The sequence below is a fragment of the Sciurus carolinensis genome, chromosome 2 (assembly GCF_902686445.1).
Source record: "Sciurus carolinensis chromosome 2, mSciCar1.2, whole genome shotgun sequence".
NCBI lineage: Eukaryota > Metazoa > Chordata > Mammalia > Rodentia > Sciuridae > Sciurus > Sciurus carolinensis.
In genome coordinates, this window is record NC_062214.1 from 164,517,887 (window position 1) to 164,540,011 (window position 22,125).

A 22,125-nucleotide genomic window follows, 5' to 3' on the forward strand; every position below is an offset into this window, starting at 1 on the left:
TGACAATATGGCTGACTGGGTGTACACCCAGCCCAGTACTAACTGAAAAAATAGCTCAAAGCACAGGGTATACTGATGCAGGCTGGGTCATTGCTCCATTGGGTTATCACATTATTCATGGACTGACCACCTGTTTTTTGCTAAGTTCTCTGTGCTGAATATTACACTGAAAACATACTTGTGATCTGTCCTCCTGAGTGTACTTTCAAAATCCCCAGCAATTTTTCCACTTGACCCTTTCTGACTTCAAATGGCTTATGCTTTAGTATAAACATTTAAAACATTGGTGCTACCAAGGTCCTAGATAGTGTGGCATGCTGAATACCAACTTGCAAATTTTCAGGAATTGTATAAGCTAATTGTTAAACACAACCACAATCCAAAAGTTGAATTATATAAATGTACAGTCAAATTAAGTATATTAAAAACAAAGGTAATAGGGGGCTGGAATTGAAGCTCAGTGGTAGAGCACTTGCCTGGCATGTGTGAATCACTGGGTTTGAACTTCAGCACCACATAAAAATTAAAAAAATAAAAAATAAAGGTGTTAAAAAAAGTAATAAATGTGAGGCACTGGGTTCGATCCTCAGCACCACATAAAAATAAGTAAATAAAGATATGTGTCCATCTACAACTAAAAAAAATTCTAAAAAAAGTAATAAACATTCAAAATTCATTGCTGTGCTGGGCATGGTAGGACACACCTGTAAATCCTAGCTGCTCAGGAGGCAGAACCAGGAGGATCACAAGTTCAAGAGCAGCCTGGACAACTTAGAGACCCTGGCTCAAAATTAAATTGGAAAAAATAAAAAGGGCTGGGGATGTAACTCAGTGGTAGCATGTTTGCCTAGCATGCCTGCAGCCCTGGTTTAATCCCCCGTACTGAAAAAACAAACAAGCAAACAGCAATGATAAAACCCTCATTGCTTCATAACCAGTTTCCTATATGATGGGTTACTGCATACCCAATTCTGCATTTAGTGACATGACTTGGTAGCTTTGAATTTAGCCATGGTGGTGATATTTACACAACTGATATCAGCAAACACTACAAATCAGCTCTTTCCCCAAAGCCCATTGTTAAATATTTCCCAGAACATTGCTGGCCCTAGAGATAACCAACTCTGGTGTTTTTTTCACCCTTTTTCTGCAGAGGTTTTCCACTAAGAGTGCTTGGTTGTTGCTTGGAGGAAGAAGAGGAATGAAAACACGGTCCCAACTGCTAAACTAGGTAAGTCTGATGTGGGTTGTATGTTTTTGTGTGGGTTTGTGTGTGTGTGGTGCTGGGGATTGAACTCAGGGTTTCAGGCATGTTCATCAAGTGCTCTATCACTGAGCTATATCCCCAGCTCCTCCACTGCCTTCTTTGAGACAAGGTCTCTCCTAAGTTGCTGAAGCTGGTCTTGAACTTGGGATACTTCTGTCTCCACCTCCTTAGTAACTGGAGTAACAGGCATACACCACCACATCAGCTGTTTGTATGTTTTTAATACAAACTTATATGTAAGATTTTAGAGTTAAAATATATTGAAGTGACTGGTCTGATCCTTCTATTTTACTATTTAGGAAAAGCAACTTTTAATGTTCAGATCCACAGTGAAGTGACTTCCTCTAGGTCTGCAGAGCCTAGTCCACTGCCTCACCTTGGGGAGCCAACACCATGGCGCCTCACAGTGGGGGACAGACTCCTGCAGGGGCTGCTCCCGGTTCCAGTGCCAGAGACTCTCTTTGCTCCTAAGGGATCTGTGAGCCTTTCCAGAGCCATGTGCACTGGGCCTCTTTGCCCTGTACAGAGTAGACTCCCACCAAGTCTAACACGTGTTTTCTCCCTTGACAGAAATCCTTCCCCATATGTTAGGACTGCTGGGTTTTCAGAACCCATCTTCCCTGACCGATTTGAGGTCAAGTTGGAAATCTGATCCTCATAAACAGGTTTTTAAACTTGTTCCCAAGTTTTGGTTGGGGAAATCTGCTTAAAGCCTTAGAAAAATAAACAAAACACAATAGCTGTTTTATTTTATTTTTTTTTATTAAGTAGAGCCAGAAATGGATATGAGAGCCTGCTAGAGGGCAAGAGGCTGTATTGGCAATAGTACGTGGGCGGTACACGGGAGATAGCGGAAGGGTGGCAAAATGGAGAGAAGAGGATATGGGAGTGAAAAAATAGAAACATTTAAAAGAATTATTTTTAGGGGTAAGAAAATTTAGCTCCAGGTGTCAAGGAGTATACAATTTCCTGAGACAAAATCTTGCCAATTGCTTCCCAGTAGCAGAACCTGATCTCTTATATTATTAGTCAGTTCTGCTTTGTTACATAATCCCAATTATACAGCACTTAGGCAGTACATGAATGCATTGCTCAAACATTTTCATGGTACCTATCATGAAGAATTCTGTAATAAATGTTGAATTCGTTTGTTAGGGCTGCCCTAACAAAACTCCACAGACTGGATGACTTAAGTAAACAGAAGTTTATTTGCTTGCAGCATGGAGCCCGGAAGTCCAAGATCAAGGCGTCAGCAGGTTTGGTTTCTTCTGAGGCCTCTCTCCATGGCTTGCAGCTTGCTGCCTTCTTGGTGAGTTCTCACGTGGTCTGCACACACATCTGGTGGTTCTGTGTGTCCAAATTTCCTCTTTTGATAAGGACACCGGTCATATTAGATAGGGACCACGCTAAAACCCTCATTTTTAACTTAATTATCTCTTTAAAGATCTTATTTCCATATGTAGCTGTAACAGTGGTTCCCTTTATGCTTTGAATATAACCCTTGCTGTGCTGCCTCTGTAACTTATTTTTAAAATGGACATGTTTTCTCTTCCTATCTCCCTGCTCCTCCCTAATCTCTCCTCCTCCCTAATCTCAGGGGAAACAGGATTTCCTTTCTTCCCCATTTTAGACAGATTTATCTGTCCTTAAGTACACACCCACCGTAGGAACCAAGTAATCCAGACTTTGGGTGTGGTACCAGGTCTCAGAAATTACTCTCTTCCAAATTAACAAGTGAATTACAACTCCAACAGAGAACAGATGGAATGTAGCCTTTGAATCACCTCTTTAAAAGGCCCCTGTTCCTGCTGATGGGCAGTATCAAAGACTCTGGGACAGGAGTCCCCTGTGTTTCTCCTTTGCTAGCAAAGTTATAAAGCTGCTTTTTCCTTTTTTGCAAAACCATGTCCTTGTTATTGGATTTGGCATTGGGGACAAGGTCCAAGCTTTCAGCAATATAGCTATATTCTGAAGTGCTAGACTTTAGCATTTTAATATATGTGATTTGAGGAGATATAATTTGGCTCCTAAAAAAAATGTTTAAGAACTGTTTTTCTAGCTGGGTATGGTGGCACATGCCTGTAATCCCAGTGGCTCAGGAGGCTGAGAAAGGAGGATCACAGGTTCAAAGCCAACCTCAGCAACTTGGTAAGGTCATAAGTAACCTAGTGAGATCCTGTCTCAAAAAAGAAAGAAAAGAAAAGGAATGTGGGAATGTGACTTGGTGCCAAAGTGCCCTTGGGTTCAATCCCTGGCACAAAAAACAAAAACAAAAACAAAAACAAAAAAACCCCACAAACTTTATCCTGAGTGAATATGACCCCAATTGCATTCTTGGCTATAAAAAGGAGCTCCCCCGCTGACACTGAGAGGTTTTGTCATCTACACAAGTTGACTGCTATGCCTGGGGCTGAGATCTTATCAGGGAAAGTGCCTTTAAAAAGCATCTCATGTTGACTTAAATAATTTTAAGATTTACACCTCTCCTCCAAATTGCCTTTTTATCTTGTTTTCGTTATTTATTATTATTACTACCAGGGTTTGAACCTAGGGGTGTTTAACCACTGAGCCACATCCCTACCCCCTTTTATTTTTTATTTTGAGAAAGATTCTCATTAAGTTGCTTAGGACCTTGTTAAGTTGCTGAGGCTGGCCTTGAACTTGCGTTTCTCCTGCCTCAGCCTCCCAGGCCCACAAGTATACACCACTGTACCCAGTTTTGTCTAGTTTCTACAGAATTATTTTAATAGGTGAGAAGTCCCCAAACAATTTTCAATATTAGCAGAAGCTACTAATGACGTGGAAACAGGTGCAAGGGCTGAGCTGAAAGTAGGTGGCGAGATCACTGCCAAAGTCAAAGTATTTCTCATCTAACAACGTGTCGAGTACTTCCTCTATGCTGTGTCACTATTCCTTCATTCCTTCCTGAATCCATTCGTATTTGTCAGACATCTGAAGTAAGCTGGACCACTGCAGATGCACAGCAGAGTGACATTCTTGCCACCCTGCCCTTATGAATTTACAGTTCATTTGTGTTGTTACAGAAAGTGACTTACAGAAACAGTCCCTGTCCTACAAAAGGAGAGGCTCCTAAAAGGATCATGACCAGGAATTCTCTTGAGACCCAGAGTGGTGGTTTCCTTTAATCTCCAGGAAAAGACTAAAAGGATTGCCAGATAAGACTACAGTCAAACTCCTTCCTGTCCCTCCACACATGCATGCAAATGAATTTGAAATATGAATTTTAGGTATTCCTTTAATGACCTGGTATATTAGTCAGGGTTCTCTAGAGGAACAGAATCAACAAGAAGTATGATTATAAAAGGGGATTTATTAGATTGGCTTACACGACCCGAAGCTGGATAGCCCACTATGGTCGTCTGCAGGCTGGAGAACTGGAAGCACCAGCAGTTCTGTGGTCCAAGAGGCAGAAGCCCCAGAACAAGAAGGATCAACAGTGCTTCCCTAGTCCAAGACCAAGGCTTCTGAAAACTACCTAGAGAATCACTGGCAGAGTCCTCTTTGAAAGAGTGAAGAAGCGAGAGTCCAGTATCTTCAGATGATCCAAGCAGCAATCAAGAACCGGTTCAGCTCTCTCTTCCTCGGCGCTGCCTATGGAGGTGACTGCCATCTGTATTCGGCATCATGGCTGCCCTCAGACCTCTCGTGAAGCCCAAAATCGTCAAAAAGAGGACAAAGAAGTTCATTGGGTACCAGTCAGACTGATATGTCAAAATTAAGTGCAACAGGCAGAAACCCAGAGGTATTGACAACAGGGTGCGGAGAAGATTCAAGGGCCAGATCTTGATACCCAACATTGGTTATGGGAACAACAAGAAGACAAAGCACATGCTGCCCAGTGGCTTCCGGAAGTTCCTGGTCCCCAACGTCAAGGAGCCGGAAGTGCTGCTCATGTGCAACAAATCTTACTGTGCTGTGATTGCTCACAACATTTCCTCTAAGAATCACAAAGCCATCATGGAAAGAGCAGCCCAACTGGCCATCAGAGTCACCAATCCCAACGCCAGGCTGCGCAGTGAAGAAAACGAATAGACAGTTCATGGGCACATTTTTTGTGTGCTTAAATAAACCATAAAAACCATCAAAAAAAAAAAAAAAAAAAAAAAAAAAAGAACCCGTTCAAGAAGAGTTGAGCTTGCATCTGCATCTGCTTCCTTGTTCTTCCAGCTTTTATTCCATTCAAGCCACCATCCTATTGGGCAGTGCTGCCCACACTTAGGGAGGGTCTCCACTTCAGTTCACTATCCCACATTTCAATCATTCGTAGACACGCCCTCATTGACACACCCAGAAGCCTCTTAATCATGGGCATCACTTAATCCAATCAAATTGACAATTCAAATTAGTCATTATACCTGGGAAGTGGATTTTAAATAAGAAAAAGCATTGTGTATGCCTTTCTAGTCCTCTGCCCCAGTAGATTATAAACCATCTGAGGCTAAGAACCAAAGTGTGTCATCTGTAGACTCAGGCATTCTTTGTTGGAAGTGGGCACTCAATACATATTCACAGATGTGATCTGAATCTTCAAGAGGAAAGAGGGTTTGTTTGTTCATTTGTTTGTTTGTTGTTTTGGTACTGGGGATTGAACCCAGGAATGTTTTGCCATTGAATTTCATTCCCAGCCTTTTTAATTTTTTTATTTTGAGAAAGGATCTCCCTAAGTTGCTTAGGGCCTTGCTACATTGCTGAGGCTTACCTTGAACCTACAATCCTCCTGTCTCAGCCTCCTGAGTCAGGATTAAAGGCATGTACCCCTACACCCAACTCAAGAGGAAAGAAGGGTAACCAAAGCCACTACAATACCAAGAAAAAAACAATGTCATCACTCTTTTTAGATTGAGAAAGAGGTAAGGCCTGAGTACCTCAGAAAGCAACCCAAGTGACTGGTGGCGGGTCATACTCTTCTTTCTTTGAGGTCTGTGCTCTTCAGGTAATGAACTGGAGAAAATGGGCTGGTGGTGATTTCCACAGGAAATTCCTATGACCCTTCCAAGGTGTGGACTTGAATAGCTTATAGCTGCAAGGTATTTGCTCTCTTGTCTATTCTCTGTAAACAGTAACCCAGGGTGACCTAGACTGCCTCTGTGCCATGCTCAGAAGTTAAATGAACTCAGTTCCACAGATATTTATTATGTTGTTCAAGATAAGAGGGCTCTCAGATAGCTTATATTTTAAGTAGGAAGGACCCAAAAATCTGGAGAGGGAACTTAGAAGAAGGTTGGCCTTTGAATATTGATTTATTTGTAAGATCTAGGCACAGGGCTATAAAACAAAGAATAAGTAGAACCTAAACTGCTGGATGGGAATTTATAAATTTAGAAAAGTGGAATGTTCATCATTCCATGCATGTGATCTGGTGGTTAATATAATCCAAACCTGGACTTGTGTTTCTTCTGCAGTGGTAGTTAGGTATAGGCATTTGACTTACTACTGTCAATAAGTAATTAAAAGAACCAGTGCAGGAAGCTGGGGGTGGAGAAAAAGAGGAAGACTTCCAGAAAAGGCTAATACTGACAAAAAGCCTCTGTCATTTTGATGGTTCAGATACTAGTCACCACCTGAACAATCTAAGCAAAAAAAAAATATTCAGTTTAGGAAACTGGATGCTTAAAAGCATGGATGGGTAACAGGAGCAGATCCTAGGCCACACCTTAAGCAGAACCTGAGAACACCACAGAAATGTCTATGGAGCTGGCTGTCATGTGTGTCACCATCAAGAAGCTGGGGGAATCAGGAAGCCACAGCAGCAAGAGTGCCACCTTACCTACATCCAGGGATCACGAAGACATTTCAGGGCCAGACTGTGCCTTTTTGACCTGTGTGGGTGAAAAATGAGAGCCCTACTTCCTGCTTCCTGCTTCTCTGTACCCAGCAAGCCTGTAATGGGCTGGCTCTGGGACTTTTGCTAACAATGCTGCCAACGTCCAGTGCCTCCATGCCCACGATTGCCAGGAAACTGCAGACAAAACAGACCGCAGCCTCCTTTCACATTTCAAGAGGATGCGCTGACGTGCATTCTTCACCTGAGGACTCTGTTAGGGGAACACACCTGCCCTTCTTCCCACCTGTCACATGCTCTTTTCCATGAGTGATATATCTGACTGCCAAGTTTGAAAGAAGAAATCTGACCTGCACAGACCAATTCCCTTCTCTTCTTTCTTTGTGCTTTCTGTTTTGTACTTCCAGGGACAAGCTTTCCCTGCAGGAGATACATATGGTTCTCCAGAGTTGCCTGTGACTGGCTGGGTAAATTGGCCTAGTATTGGGTTCAATATTAAGATACTCACTTACCTACAGATAAACCTCCTATCGGATTTATCAGAAATAAGGGCAATGTTTTGATTTCTATAAACCAACACTCTTTTTCTTTATTTCTTCTTGGATTGAGGACTCTGGTGAGGAAACTAGGGGTAGAGAAATAGAATCGGGCTCCCCTGTTACTGGTTGAGACCAGGCACTCCTTCTGCCTGTCACTCTGCCTCTTAGAACCGTCAGTAGCTTTACAACGATTTCACACCTGTACCTCAGGAGATGCTCACAACAGCCTGTTGACAGAGGCAGGACAGACATCATCAGCTGAGATGCTAAGACTGTAACCTTGGTGCTTCCAAACTTTTCCATAGCATGATGCACACGGGAAACTGAAAAGAATGGATAAATTGAAAAATAGACACACACAGGTACACATCACACTGTGAACAATGTATAGAGCTTCTGGCCCAGAAGGTTCTGGCAACCCTGGGCCTTGCCTGGCTACTCTGAGCATTGAGACAATAAGTATCTCATCAGACCCATAACCCACTCGCTGCCTACAAGTTGGGAAGTTGTTGCTGAAGGAAGTGTGTGAAGTCGTTCAAGAACACAAGGTTAATATATAGAAATTTGAACCCAGATCCTCTGAGTCTGAATCCAAATAATCTCAAGCCTACAGTGGGGGAGCATTTATTGCCAGCACAGGTCCTCACTAAAGTTTACTGGGTCAGTGGAGTTTCAAGGTGATGATTTCTTATTCCCGACTGTGTCTACTAGGCCAGTCTCTATCTGGAAATGCTGTCTGCCTCTCATCAAGTCTCCTCCATTCTGAACCAGAGCAGATTTTTCTAGTTACATTCTGTAAAGGGGAGATTAGGGGAATCTGCTTGAAGGTCTCATGACCTGGGTGGGTCTCTGTTTTGGTCCTGCAACCCACTATGGTATGGGCAGTGCATATTACATAACCAATGCACTGTCCCTGCTACCCTACACAGGCAGAGCTCTCCTGTCCTATGCTACCTGAGTAGTAGATCCATTAATTGATAATGTTGGTTAAAGGGGAACCATGAAAAAATGATACAAACATACCTTAATCTTTTAATTATTTTTTCTGGAATATTAAAATGTATTACTATTGTTTTCATAAGCAAAATTTATGATCTTTGTTTTTCCTTCTTGCCTTTGTATAGGGCCAAAAGAGAGACATTGGCTACTTTAACAACCTTAAAGCAGACTCCAGGAACGTCACCAACAGCATGACCTTTTTGACCAAATCCAGCAACCAGAACTTCATCATAAAGTTCAGGAAACCATCATTGGGTACAAAAGCTGTGATTTTCTTGCCATACTTGATCAACTGGACCCTGACACACTTCCTGATGGCAGAATTTGACTGTTTGGCTTTAAACCCTGCTTTTTCCAACACAATTCCCTTTGCATGGGAAGCACCACCAAAAGGGTTGGTCTTCAGGGCTGTGCCCAAATGGGCTTTCTTGTACTGTTTATCATGCCACTTCTGGTCCCATTGGTGGCTACGGAGCTTCTTGGCAGTATGAAGACCATGACACTTGCCCAGCCTGTGGGTGCCACAGGGACCAGCGAAAGAGCAATCTTTTAATTTTAACTTAAAGCATATATAGGTATGTTTAGGTACCATGGATTTTAGGATAGGATCAAGCATTTGTCTTGGAGCAGCCATTTGATAATTGGAGTTCTGCTTCATCTTTCTTGCCTTAACCATACTCACAATTCATTTATTTTACAAATATTTGTTGTGCTCTTTCTATGTGCCAGACATATTGTAGGTGTTAGAAATAACAGCAGTGAATAACACAGTCTCTGCACTCATGAAGTTTACATTTTACTGTGATCTTCTACAAGTTTCAGTATGGGTTTCCTTCTTTAAATTTAAAAAGATTTTTTTTTTTTTTTTTTTTTTTTTTTTTTTTTTTAATATGGGTCTCACAGTGTTGCCCAGGCTGACCTTAAAACTCTTGATCTTCCTGCCTCTTTCTCCCAAGCAGCTGAGATTATAGATGTGCTCTACTGTGCCTGTTTTTCAGTGCTGGTTTTCCTAAAGTAGAATGAGGACTCAAGGCAGTCTGATTACAGAACTACCCTAAAATATTTATGAATTCCCCCCACCCCTGCCTAGTTTTTCTGCATATCTTTCCCACACTAATTCAACAGTATTTTTTTTTTTTTGCATGCTTGACTTGTCTTTATGAAACCTTTCCAAAATATACAACTTGAGTTTTCACAGGAACAAGGGCTCTTGTTTGTTTGTTTGTTTCACTCAAATTTCATTGGTTTTCACAATAATCAAATTACATCATCAGAATGACAAGACCAATGGGCAGATGTGGATTGGGAACAAATTGCACTGAACTCTGGTGAATGCTTGTTTGGATTTGTGGAACAGGAGTGCCTGAGAGTACCTCTACTTGTTGAGCATCTAGTGTGTCATGGGCATTAGTGGGTTTTACAGAGGCAGCAGAGAACATCTGCTACCCTCCTGTTTGGTTAGATGGGGGTCAGTGTCAAGAGCTTCTGCCTTACTGATGTGTCCATCTTCTCCAGACCAAATGCATTATGAACTTGGATGATGGTTTACACCACTTTTTATTTTTATTTGACTTTTTTTTTCTTTTTTGGTACTAAGGATTAAACCCAGGATCTCCCACATGCTAGGCAGGTACTCTACTTCTGAGCTACATCCCTAGCCCTTTTTTATTTTGAGACTGGGTCTCATTAAGTAGATGCTCAGGCTGGCTTAGAACTTTCCAAGATCAGACGAGATCGGGCGCTTTCAGGGTGGTGTGGCAGTAAACTGGCTAAGAACTTTCAGTCCTCCTTCCTTAGCTTCCCACATAGCTAGGATTGTAGGTGTGTGCAGCTACATCTGGCTGTGCCATGTTTTTTCCCCAAGATTTTAAAAATTGATACATTATACACAATAGTGGGATTTATTGTTGCATATTTGTACATGCACACTATGTAACAATATAATTTGGTCCACTTCATTCCTCAGTACCTCCCGGCTGTGCCATTTTTTTTTTTTTTTATTTTGGGAGGTACCAGGGTTTGAACTCAGGGGCACTCAATCACTGAGCCACATCCCCAGCCCTATTTTGTATTTTATGTAGAGACTGGGTCTCACTGAGTTGCTTAGCACCTCGCTATTTGAAGGGTCCAGTACTTACACTAAAGCTTTACAAACATGGAGGGAAAGGAGTTGTATCTTTGTTTAGCTAAGTTTTCTTTTGCTTTTTATAAAATACATTAAGGGGTAAATATGCCTCTGTGTAGCCTTTCGTATGATGTCATTGGAATGTCCTTTTTCTTGTAAGCTTCTCTCATTTACCTCCTTAGTCGGGTGCTCCAACTCCTTCCTCAAACATAACTCTGATACCTTAGGATAAAACAATGCCATAGGGCTGGGGGTGTGGCTCAGAGGTAGAGCATTTGCCTAGCATGTGTGAGGCCCTGAATTCCGTCCCTAGTGTCACGCACATAGACAAAAATTGATGAGCACAGTGGCTTGTGCCTGTAATCCCAGCTGTTCAAGAATCTGAGGTAGGAGGATAGCAAGGCCAGCCTGGTCAATTTAGCAAGACCCTGTCTCCAAATAAAACTAAAAAAGGACTGGAGGTGTAGCTTGGCAGAGTGCTTGCCTAGCAGACCTGAAGCTCTGGGTTAGATCCCCAGCACTGCAAAACGAACACAAAACCCCATCCCAGCCCTTCTTTTGCCTCCCAGATTCTATCCTTCAGGCATCAACTGGGTGCCACTGCATTTTCCTTTAGCACAGGCTTTGTGGGTTTTGCAGGGGCAAGAGGTAAATTCTGGTCCATGGATGGTAGTGAAGGAGGAAAGAGAAGCTTGGCTTCTTTTCATTGGAAAGCAAATGGAAGTCACTACCACTACAAAATGTGATTTCTTCAGAAAACCATCTGGTCTTGTCTTTACTTTTCTGGGGACAGGGGGAGCCTATATTTCCTATTATGACTTGGCCCTGATTTTCTCATCTTTTATTTCATAACAAAGGACCTCCTCTACCCCCATTAGCTGAAAATGCCCCTGCCAGACTCATTCAGGGCAAACAACACTGTGTTCAAATAGCATATGATGTCCAAGTTTCTTCCTGGGTGTTGAAGATAGAGTTTAGTTCGTCCTCTGTAAGAAAGGGCCCACTCTATGGGTGCCAGTTGCCCTTCCTTTTGTGATAAGAAGAGAACATGTACCTGCACATCTCCACAACAGCACACAAAAAAGGGCAAGCACTATTAGAAACCAACAGGCAACAATGATCATCAGAAGACAAGGTCCCATGTTATTCCCAAGGTGATGATGAGATGACAGAGATCATTTAATTCAACCAGGTTATGTTACAAACAAGGAAGCTTATTTGTACTTGGGTCAAATGACCTGCAGAAGACAGAGCTGCTCTGAGACATACCTGAGGGGTGTAGGAGAAAAAAATGCCAGTTTCACTCAAGAATATCCTTGAGGAAGTAGTCAAAATTGTTAATCATGTTAAATATTGACACGTCCCAAAATAACCTACATAGTAAAATGGGAAGTATGAATAAAGTACTTCTGCCACATTCTGAAGTATGATAGTTATCATGGAAAAAGCACAGAAAAACACTTAGGCTATTATTTGAGTTGTGAATTGAATGAACCACTTTTTATCATGGAATTTTTTTTTTTTTTTTTTTTTCTTGAAAGAATGACAAAGAATGCTTTTTTCAGACTGGGCATTTGGCAGACATTTTCTCAAAAATGAACAAAGGGATCCTGTCACTTCAAGGAAAACAACTGTTAGTACTGTTGCCAATGATAAAATTTGAGCTTCTTAGTGAAAATTAGAGCTTTGGAAAACTTGTATGTACCGCCATGGTGCTTGGCGGTTTCCCAATACTTAAGGACTTTTCTTATGAGATTGATGGTGATATTAATGAATACAATTTTTTTCCAACTTGGCATAATGAAAAGTGTCAACATTGGGAATACTGGCATAACTCAATAAGCCAATATTTTCCATTGACCAATGCATTGTGTTACCAAATCGTGCATTGGTAAAAGATCCAGTTTAGGTGCACAATGTGGCTGGTGGTATTGCTCAGTGGTGGAGTTCTTGCCTAGCATGCATGAGATCCTGGGTTGGATTGGCACTGAAAAAAAAAGTAAAGTCATTCTAAGTACAAAATAGAGCAATAGACTGATGGACAGATTATAAAAAGTTAATCTACATGGTTTCAAATTCCACATTGCAACTGATATTTAAGACACTTATGAAGTTTGGTACATTATGAAAAAGAATCTCCACAATTATCTAAAAAGGCTATTATTCACTCTTCCTTTTCCCAGCTACATATTTATGTAAAACCAAGCTTTCTTCATATACTTAAGCCAAAACAACATATTGCAATATACTGAGTGCAGAAACAGATATGAGAATCCAATTAACTTCTATTAATGTAGACAATTTAAAAAGTTATAAAAATGTAAAATAAGATGTGACTTAAAAAATAGAAATATATTATGTTAACACAGAATGGGTTTTTATTATTGTTTTACAATTAATACATTTTTACTAATAAAGATAACCTCCATACATCTGAGGAATGTAAAGGGGTCCCTAGACTAAAACATTCTCGAACCACTACAGTAACTACTCTGCTCTCCAGAAAGTAGACTGGAGGGAGGAGACATGTCCTGCTACTTGACCCAAATAACCCAATGCTGTTTTATTTATTTTTTTATTTTATTTTTTGTCGGTGCTGGGGATTGAACCCAGGGCCTTGTGCTTGACAGGCAAGCACTCTACTGACTGAGCTATCTCCCCAGCCCTATTGTTTTATTTTTAAATCCAACCTGCCTTCTTCCTCCAAAACTGTTAGGAAGTAAAACTGCCAAAGAACTGTAGCTTCCCCAAATCACAGGTCCCCAAACACAAAGAAGAGAATAGGGAGCATCTCCAGGATCTGCAAGGCTGGCCGGGACACCCCCCTCCTGGCAGTCAGGGAGGAGCCGCCAGTTTCTTTTTGCATCATTGGTCTCACACCCAGTCACCCACTCTCACCCACTGAGTCTCAAAACCCATCTTGGAAAGCTATTGTTCTCTGGGCCTTAAAAAGGAATTTATAAAGACGTGAGCTGACCCCCACCCAGACCCCTTCTGGAATTAAGGAGCAGGGAAGGACTCTTTCAGACTGTGTGGGAGCCTCCCTCAGCCCCCTGTGCTCAGGCTTAGGGCTGAGGTGAAAAGGGAAGGCCACTGTTTCTGGCCTGAAAAGGAAATGTAAATCTCTTGCAGACCGCGTACCAGAAGCTGCCAGAAGACCATTTCCCTGTTAGTAAACAGGGCTGCCTGGGCCATCTTTCTCTTCTTTAATAACCTGTGGGGCACCTATTGATTGCACATGCTGGTCCCTCATAAATTAGAACAGGGATGCCTTCCGGTTGCTCTGGAGCTGCATGGATGGTGAAATTGGCTCACTAATACTTCATGCTCATGGAGCACAGTGTACTGCGCCACATAAACATGAAGAATATGTATCATCAGGCGCTGAGAACGCACGGGAAACAACCCTGGTGGCTGCGAAGGCTTCTGGGCATGCAGCAGACTTTAATTAGGCAGTTTCTTCCAGTCATACTGGAGACTGACAGAAACACGGACTGCAGGCCTCCTTCTGCAGCCTGCTCTGCTTTCTAGTGGGAGGGAGCAGCCAGACCTGGTGGGTAAGAAACTGGCCAGCTCCTCTCTCTACCCCTAGCCAGGAATGGGAGCCAGCAAGTAGAAAGGAATTCACATCTCTTATGCTGTGGTGGATCACTGCGTTAGGAATCAAAGACGTGTTCAAAACCCCCACTTCAGCCACTTATGGTTGTGTGATCTTGAGCAAGTCCCTCAACCTCTCTGAATTAGTTTCTTTTCTGAAAAGTGGTGGAAAAACTATTTAGTTTGTTGTGATGGTGAAGGAAAATAAATCCTGCCTGGTGCCCAGTATGCTCTCAGTAAACACTGAAACTGAATTCAAAACAGATGAAAACATGGCAATAGGTATAAGACAAACTGCTTTTTTCTCCCATCTCTGAAATCTAGCATCAGGAACTTTCTACCACTACCCCTAGCAACACCTTGCTCTATTTTTTTTTTTTTTTTTCCGTGATGCTGGGGATTGAACCCAGGGCCTTATGCATGCAAGGCAAGCACTCCGCCAACTGAGCTATATCCCCAGCCCCAACACCTTGCTCTTTAAGAAGTGAGGACATGGAACTCATAGCTTGATAAGTTGGAAATGTGTCTTTTATCCTTTGCCCAAAGCGTGTGGCACTACTGTTATGTGATACATCCAGAAACCTATGATAGTACAGCACCATACTCTTGCACCTCCAGAACTGCGAGGGAAAGAAACCTCTTTTCTTTATAAAGTATCCAGCCTCAAGTATTTTGGCATAGCAACACATGATAACTAAGACAGCCACTGAGTCCATGGTAATTTATTAGGGAGCATAGGAAACCTCTATAATATGCTCCAGAGGATGGACCCAGGTGAGGTTCATCTTCCATAGGAGATGTTTTCTCCTTTTGTGGCAGGATTTGCCTGAGCAATAGCTTCAAGCAGCTCAATCTGCAACTCTCAGGAAATCTAAACACCTAGATGTGACTGTGGCTAAGGATCTGCCCTGGAGAAAGCACCTTGAGATGTTTTCAGTATCTATCAGCAGACAAAGCACAAGAGAAATGGGCTGAATTTTGGACCTAGACAGAGACGGGTTTAAAACTCAACTCCACTACAGGCTTTATGACATCAGACAAATTATCTGTACTCTCTATCCTTCAAGTTCCTCATTTATAAAATGAGGCTGATCGTGCTTACCTTGTAGGCAAGGGCAGACCCAGCATTTTAAGATTGTGTAATCTGGGGGAGTTTTTTTGTTTTTGTTTTTGTTTTTTTTTTTTAAGAGGAAAGAATGCAAGTTTTAAATTCAAAATTAGAGAAGGGGTCTTGGAAGGGCCCTGTGCAAGTGAGAGGCCTCGAGGTTTAAACCAAGCTCACCTCTTCATCAGGAGCTCTGAGATCCTAGATAAAAACATGGAGCCCAGGGCAGTGCCTGGTTCCTAACCTGAAATACAGTGAAAGACCAACACTTAAATGTCCACTGAAAAGTCTATAGATTTGTACACACCACACAAAAATATCAGATAGGGCATGTGCCCCACAGATAGCTAGATTTTGCCCTGATGTCCATTTCCCCTTCCTCTAAGATAACAGAGAACTGACATTTAGGTGATGGCCATGTGCTCAGCTCAAGTTTGTCTTCTGCATCTTACAGCTGGGTGTGGCCATGAGACTAAGTTTTGGGTAAAGAAGTAGAAACAAAGAAGAATAAAAGAATTCTTGGGCATTAAACCACTGAGCTACATCCCCAGCCTTTTTTATTTTGGGCAGGGTCTTGCTAAGTTGCTGAGGTTGGCTTTGAACTTGTGATATTCCTGCCTCAGCCTCCCGAGCTACTGGGTTTACAGGCTTGTGTAAGAGAATTCTACAGAGTCTCCTTACCAGAGAGTGTGATGTAAATCATGTCTTCCCAAAGTTCATGTATTAAGTCCTAATTTCTAGGACCTCAGAATGTGGCCATTTTGGAAATAGGGTCTTTTGTTTTGTTTTGTACTGGGGATTGTACTGGGGATTGTACTGGGCGCTTAACCACAGAGTCACAGCCCCAGCCCTCTTTTGTATTTTTTATTTAGAGACAGGGTTTAACTGAGTTGCTTAGTGCCTCACTAAGTTGCTAAGGTTGGCTTTTGAACTAGAAATCCTCCTGCCTCAGCCTCCCAAGTCGCTGGGATTACAGGTGTGCACCACCGCGCCCCGCTGGAAATAGGGTCTTTTAAAAAATTTTTTTATTTGTCCTTTTTAGATACACATGACAGTAGAGTGTATTTTAATATACATGGAGTATAACTTATAGAGTGTATTTTAACATACATGGAGTATAACTTATTCTAATTAGGATCCCATGCTTGTACATGATACGGAGTCTCACTGATGGTGTATTCATATATGAACATAGGAAAGTTATGTTTGATTCATTCTACTGTCTTTCCTATTCCATACCCCACTACCTTCTCTTCATTCTTCTTTTTCTAATCCACTGAACTTCTATACCCTGCCCCACATTGGGTGTCATATCAGAGAGAACGTGGACCTTTGTTTTTTTGGGGATTGGCTTATTTCACTTAGCATGATGGTCTTCAGATCCATCCTGCAAATGTCATAAGTCATTTTTTTATGATGGAGTAATATTCCATCGTGTATATATACCATATTTTCTTTATCCATTCATCTGTTGAAGGGCACTGAGGTTGGTTCCATAACTTAGTTATTGTGAATTGAGCTGCTATAAACATTGATGTGGCTGCCTCACTGTAGTATGCAGATTTTAAGTCCTTTGAGAATGGGATAGCTGGGTCTAATGGTGGTTCCATTCCAAGTTTTCTGAAGAATCTCCAAACTGCTTGATAATTGCATTCTGACTGGAGTGATGACATCTTAGTGTAGTTTTAATTTGCATTTCTCTAATTGCTAGAGATATTGAACATTTTTTCATATATTTTTTGACCATTCATAGGAAATAGGGACTTTATAGATGTAAGAAGCTGAGGCCATTAGGATGGACCCTGATCCAATCTAAATGATATCCTTAAAACAAGGGGAAATTTAGACACAAACACACACACACAGGCAGAAGGTATGTGAAGGTGAGGCAGAGATCAGGATGATGCTTCTACAAATTAGGAACCTCTAAGATTCGCAGAAAATGAGATTGGTTCCTCATGGGAACCAATCATTCCAATACACTGTGAGAACGGTGAGACAATAACTTTGTTATTTAAGCTACTCAGTTTTGTGGTACTTTGTTGCATCAGCCCTAGCAAACGAATGCAGACAGACATACCCTTCTTCACCACTTTTTCAACCAGCTGCCTCAAATGCAGGTCAAAGGGCTGATCCTCCATTAGCCATTTTGGACTTTATGGACGGCCTATTCCTGGGCCTATTATTTTATTTTATTTTATTTTTGGGGGCAGAATGGAGACAATGACTTTATTTTGTTTATTTAGTTTTATGTGGTGCTGGGGATCGAACCCAGCGCCTTCTACATGCTAGCAAATGTTCTACCACTGAGCCACAATCCCAGCCTCACTGGGCTTATTTTTCTGAAAAATAAACTTGAAGTTTTTGTTGTTGTTATTGTATTTTTTTTTTTTTTTTTAAGAACCGACACCAAAGACTGTTGTTTATTATGGTACTAGTTGAAGGTAAATCAGACATTACATTGAAGCAAGATAACAGTGTCCAGCTTAAAGATCTCACCCTTCCAATATAAGAGCAACTAATTTGTACACATAAAATTTATTAAAAGGTATAGAAGCTCTTGTTGGGCAGGGAAGAACACCAAACGGGCCTGTCCTAGATAAAGCTGCCAGATAATCTTGACTCTGTTGAGAACAGCCTGATACATAAGATGAGCATGTTTCCAAATGTTGAAGGCGTTTACGTTTCCAGAATCCAAATCAATGGTGGTTACTGATCCCTGGAACTGACCATCCTATGGGGGATACAGCCTCACCCTGGGCTGAAGTGCTGCAACCAAGTCTGAAACTTCATGAAAGGCCAATGTCGCAGACTCCCGTTACTCAGCTGCAGGTGTTCCTTTTGCAACCTTATGATAGGCCGCTCCCTTCGATATTCTGTATTAAATCGGCCATCTCCACAAGATCTATAGTGAAAAAGCTGTTATTGTATTTTGAAACATGTAGCTGAGCCTAATCTTAACTACTGTACACATGGTGTTGATAAATTAGTTAATCTCTGGGGAGAAGTCTGGGATTGGAGTATCCGTACAGGGAAATTTTAGCATTATCTATAATGTTTCTATTTTGATTCCAAAACTATATCTGTGTATTCTTTTGTAATTAAAAATACACTTATTTTATAATATGTAAATTATTAGAGTAAAAAAAAAGGATGAGAACCCATAGATTCAAAGAGACCTAAGAAATACATAAACCAAATGCAATGGATCCCAATTTACCAAAAAAAAAAAAAAAAAAAAATCTTAAATTTATGAGACAATTGGGGAAATTTTAATATTAATTGTATATTTGATAATATCAAGGAATTATTGTTCATTTTATGTATGCTAACAATATTATGTATTTAAAGCAGTTTTAAACTCTAAAGCATATTTTTTAAGCCTTGGCATTATTGTTAGTTTAGCCAAATAACTTTGTCCTGAGGGGCTATCCTATGCACTACAGAATATTGAGCAGTACAGGTTTCTGACCACCAGGCGCCATAGCCTCCTCCAATGTTGTAACAACCAAAAAAATGTTTGCAGACATTGCAAATCCCTTTGGAAGGCAAAATTGCCCTGAGCTGAGAACAACTCCTCTAAAATTTAGGGATGTTTACTGGAATATTTATGGGTGAAATGATTTGATATTTGGATTTTGCTCTACAATAATCCCAGTGTGGGGGTGGGAAAACACTCCATATGAAAAGTTTAAAATACATTTAAAAATGTCAAGGAGACTCTTTGGGCTTAGCTTTCCATCAATATGGTGGACTGAATATTCCAAAATACTCTCCCACTATAAAACCTGAATATGCTGAATAAAATATAGTAAATAATGATCTTCCTCACGCCAAGATTTTATCTCACATCATCTATGTGACCTACACGATCATTAAAACTCAAGGCTCAGGCAAGCCCTCGCTCCCCGGTCACTAACTTGGCTCTGGGGCATCAGGAGCTCCTTTTGGACCAAGTTCCGTTACTTGGTAACCTCAACTCCTGCCTCCCTATTTCTATCCTCGGAGACTCCTCCTTCTCCAGTCCCCAAGGTCCAGCGCAGGGGAGCTGTGCTTGGAGCCAGATTCATTAGGGCCTGTGGCTCCCTCAGAGAGTGCAGCCCATTAGCTCCCCGTTCACTGTTTACAGAAGCTTCGAGCCCTGGCAGAGCACCAGGCCGGCCTATTTCCTTTAAAAACACACACCTGTATCCTTATTCTCCATTTGTGACTTTACATGGCCACCTGTGGCTTCACTTGGCCACATTAGGCCTTCTCAGCATAGGGCTGGCCACAGACATGAGTTGAAAGCTGTCTGCTGAGAGGGGATGGGACCAGCCCCTGGGGGCGGGGGTCAGGGTTGGGGATGGGGGCCGGGACTGGGGGGCGCTGCTCAGAACCCAACACTAGGTCTGAGGCTCTCTGCTTGGTCCGCAGCCGGGTGCGCAGGGCCTGACCGAGGCTTCCCAGCTGTGCTGGACAGGCAGGAAGCACCGCGCGGGTGCGTGGGTGGGCCAGGGCTGCAGACCTTCCCCGCACAGGGCAGGGAGCAGGCCTGAGTAAGATCGGCCTGGTTATTTTTACATCGACACCTTTCCAACCACAAAGACCTGTTTCCGAAGGTAGGCGGTAGCGGCCTGGTGGAAGGATCTTTGAGAGGAGGGCATGGCAGGAGGCCGCCCACAGCCACTTCCTCTCCCCTTCTGAGTGTTCCAACACGCAGTCACCAATCCTGGTTCTGCTCCAGTTTTCTGTCTCCTAAAGAAGAATGAGCAACCTGTTCGCTTAGGAGACCGCCTTGGCCACTGGTGAGTTTCAGGTGACTTGAGAGCCCCCCACCGCCCCTCTTCACAGAAACTGAAAACTGTGCAGGTTTATAACAGGGCTGAGGAGACAGAGAGCTCTGGTTCAAATCCCAGACCCTCCATGTATTACTTGTGTGAAACAGTGGGCAAGTGAGTTGGCATGTCTGTCTGTGCCTCACTTTCCCCATATGTAAAATGGGAATAATCGTACCTACTTCATGAGGTAAGATTATTGTATGAGTAGGTAAAATTTACGGGTACATAGTACTGTTTGTGCCCATGACCACAGTGTGTTTGTAATAACTGAAACGTATTGAAATCTTGCTCTCAGAGAAAAAGACCCTTTTCATCAACAAGCAACTCAAGTAGACTCAGGGAAGGAAGAGAGATGACTGGCAAGGAGGCAGTAGTGAGGAGCCATTCCTGATGTTGGAGCAAGAGCATCATTGAAGTAGTCAAATACAGACACACTGACTAATGGGTTTTGAGGGTGGAAGCCTGTGGCATGCTTGGAAGTGTTTGGGTTCACCAGATGTGCTCCTAACCTTTGACTGGGGACACTTGTTTTTGCTTACCAATTTCCCCATCCTTAATGCCAAATAGTCCTTTGGGAATGCTATGACTTGGATATGGTTTGAATGGGTGTCACCCAAAGTTTCATGTGTTGAAATTTAATCCCCCTTGTGAGGTATAAAGAAGGTAGAAATTTAATCTGACTATGGTGTTTAGAGGTGGGACCTTGGGAGGGAGGTAATTAGGATTAGATGAAATCATTAGGGTGAACCCCTCATGATTGAATCCTGGTGGCTTTATAAGAAGAGAGAACAGAGGACACACGTGTGTGCACATGCTCCCTGTCTCTTGCCATGTGATGCCCTGCACACGTGGGACTCTGCCGGCAAGAAGCCATCACCAGTTCGGAGCCCTTCAACCTTCAGAACTGTGAGCTGAATAAAATAAATATCTGTTCCCTATAAAGGTACCCATCCTCAGGTGTTTGATTATAACCAGCAAAATGGACTAATACACGAAATCACCCATCTTCTCTCTCTTGCCATATAGTTAAGGTAAGGTTGGCTTCATCCCCCAGCTCCAGGTGAGGGTATATAACCAGGCCAGGCTACCCACAGTGCTGGTGATTGGTTGAGGGACAAGCCTTTTATCTGGAGTGGGTCAGTGAGAGTCAGCCTTTTGGTGACATAGGCACACCTTTTCCACTAGAGTTGCAATGCTAAGAGAATAAAAGTCAAAGCCAATGCCAGGCATCCTTACCACCTTGTGACAGTCTGCCCGAAAAGAAAGGACAACAGAAAAGAAGCAGATGCAAGAGCTGGAGAGACATAGATTTTGGGTTGCCTTGGCTGAGCATCTAGAACCAGTCATTTCTAAAGAGGTAGAATTTTTACTCACATGAACTAACATATTACCTTTTTAAAGACAGTTTGATTTGGGGTCTGCTAATGGCAACCAAAGGGGTTGTGACTAAAGCCTCTATTTTTTATTTGGATGAAAAATTTTGCCATTTTTACATTGTGGCATAGAAACAGAATCCTGACATGTTTAACAACACCCTTTTGACAGTTCTGTCTATTTCTGTCCACAGCATGCTGGGAGGCTGTGGGAACCCATTCTCTGTGTTGACCCTCATCCTTGCTAAGGACACTTTTATTCAGAACTACATAAATGTGTGCTAATAATCTGATGAAGATGATGGTCAGAACTGGGCTCAAGATACTAGTGTGTAGGATTAGAGTAGGGGGAGTCCAGAGGCAAGAAGACCACTCAGGCAGTCAAGTGAGAAGTGATAGGCATTTTCATGAGGTGGAGCTTACAGGGATGGAGAGGGGAGACACTGAGGGGTGGCATGATCATGGTTTGGTGAAAGATTAGGGGCAAAGGAGTCAAC

The 22,125-nt window shown here is 42.2% G+C and overlaps 2 pseudogenes; one reads left to right on the forward strand and one right to left on the reverse strand.

Moving 5' to 3' along the window:
• The first annotated feature begins 4,912 nt into the window (after window positions 1-4,912).
• Window positions 4,913-5,399, forward strand: LOC124977134 (60S ribosomal protein L32-like; annotated as a pseudogene).
• A 3,285-nt stretch (window positions 5,400-8,684) lies between these two features.
• LOC124977133 (40S ribosomal protein S23-like) lies at window positions 8,685-9,404 on the reverse strand (annotated as a pseudogene).
• Between the last annotated feature and the right edge of the window lie 12,721 nt (window positions 9,405-22,125).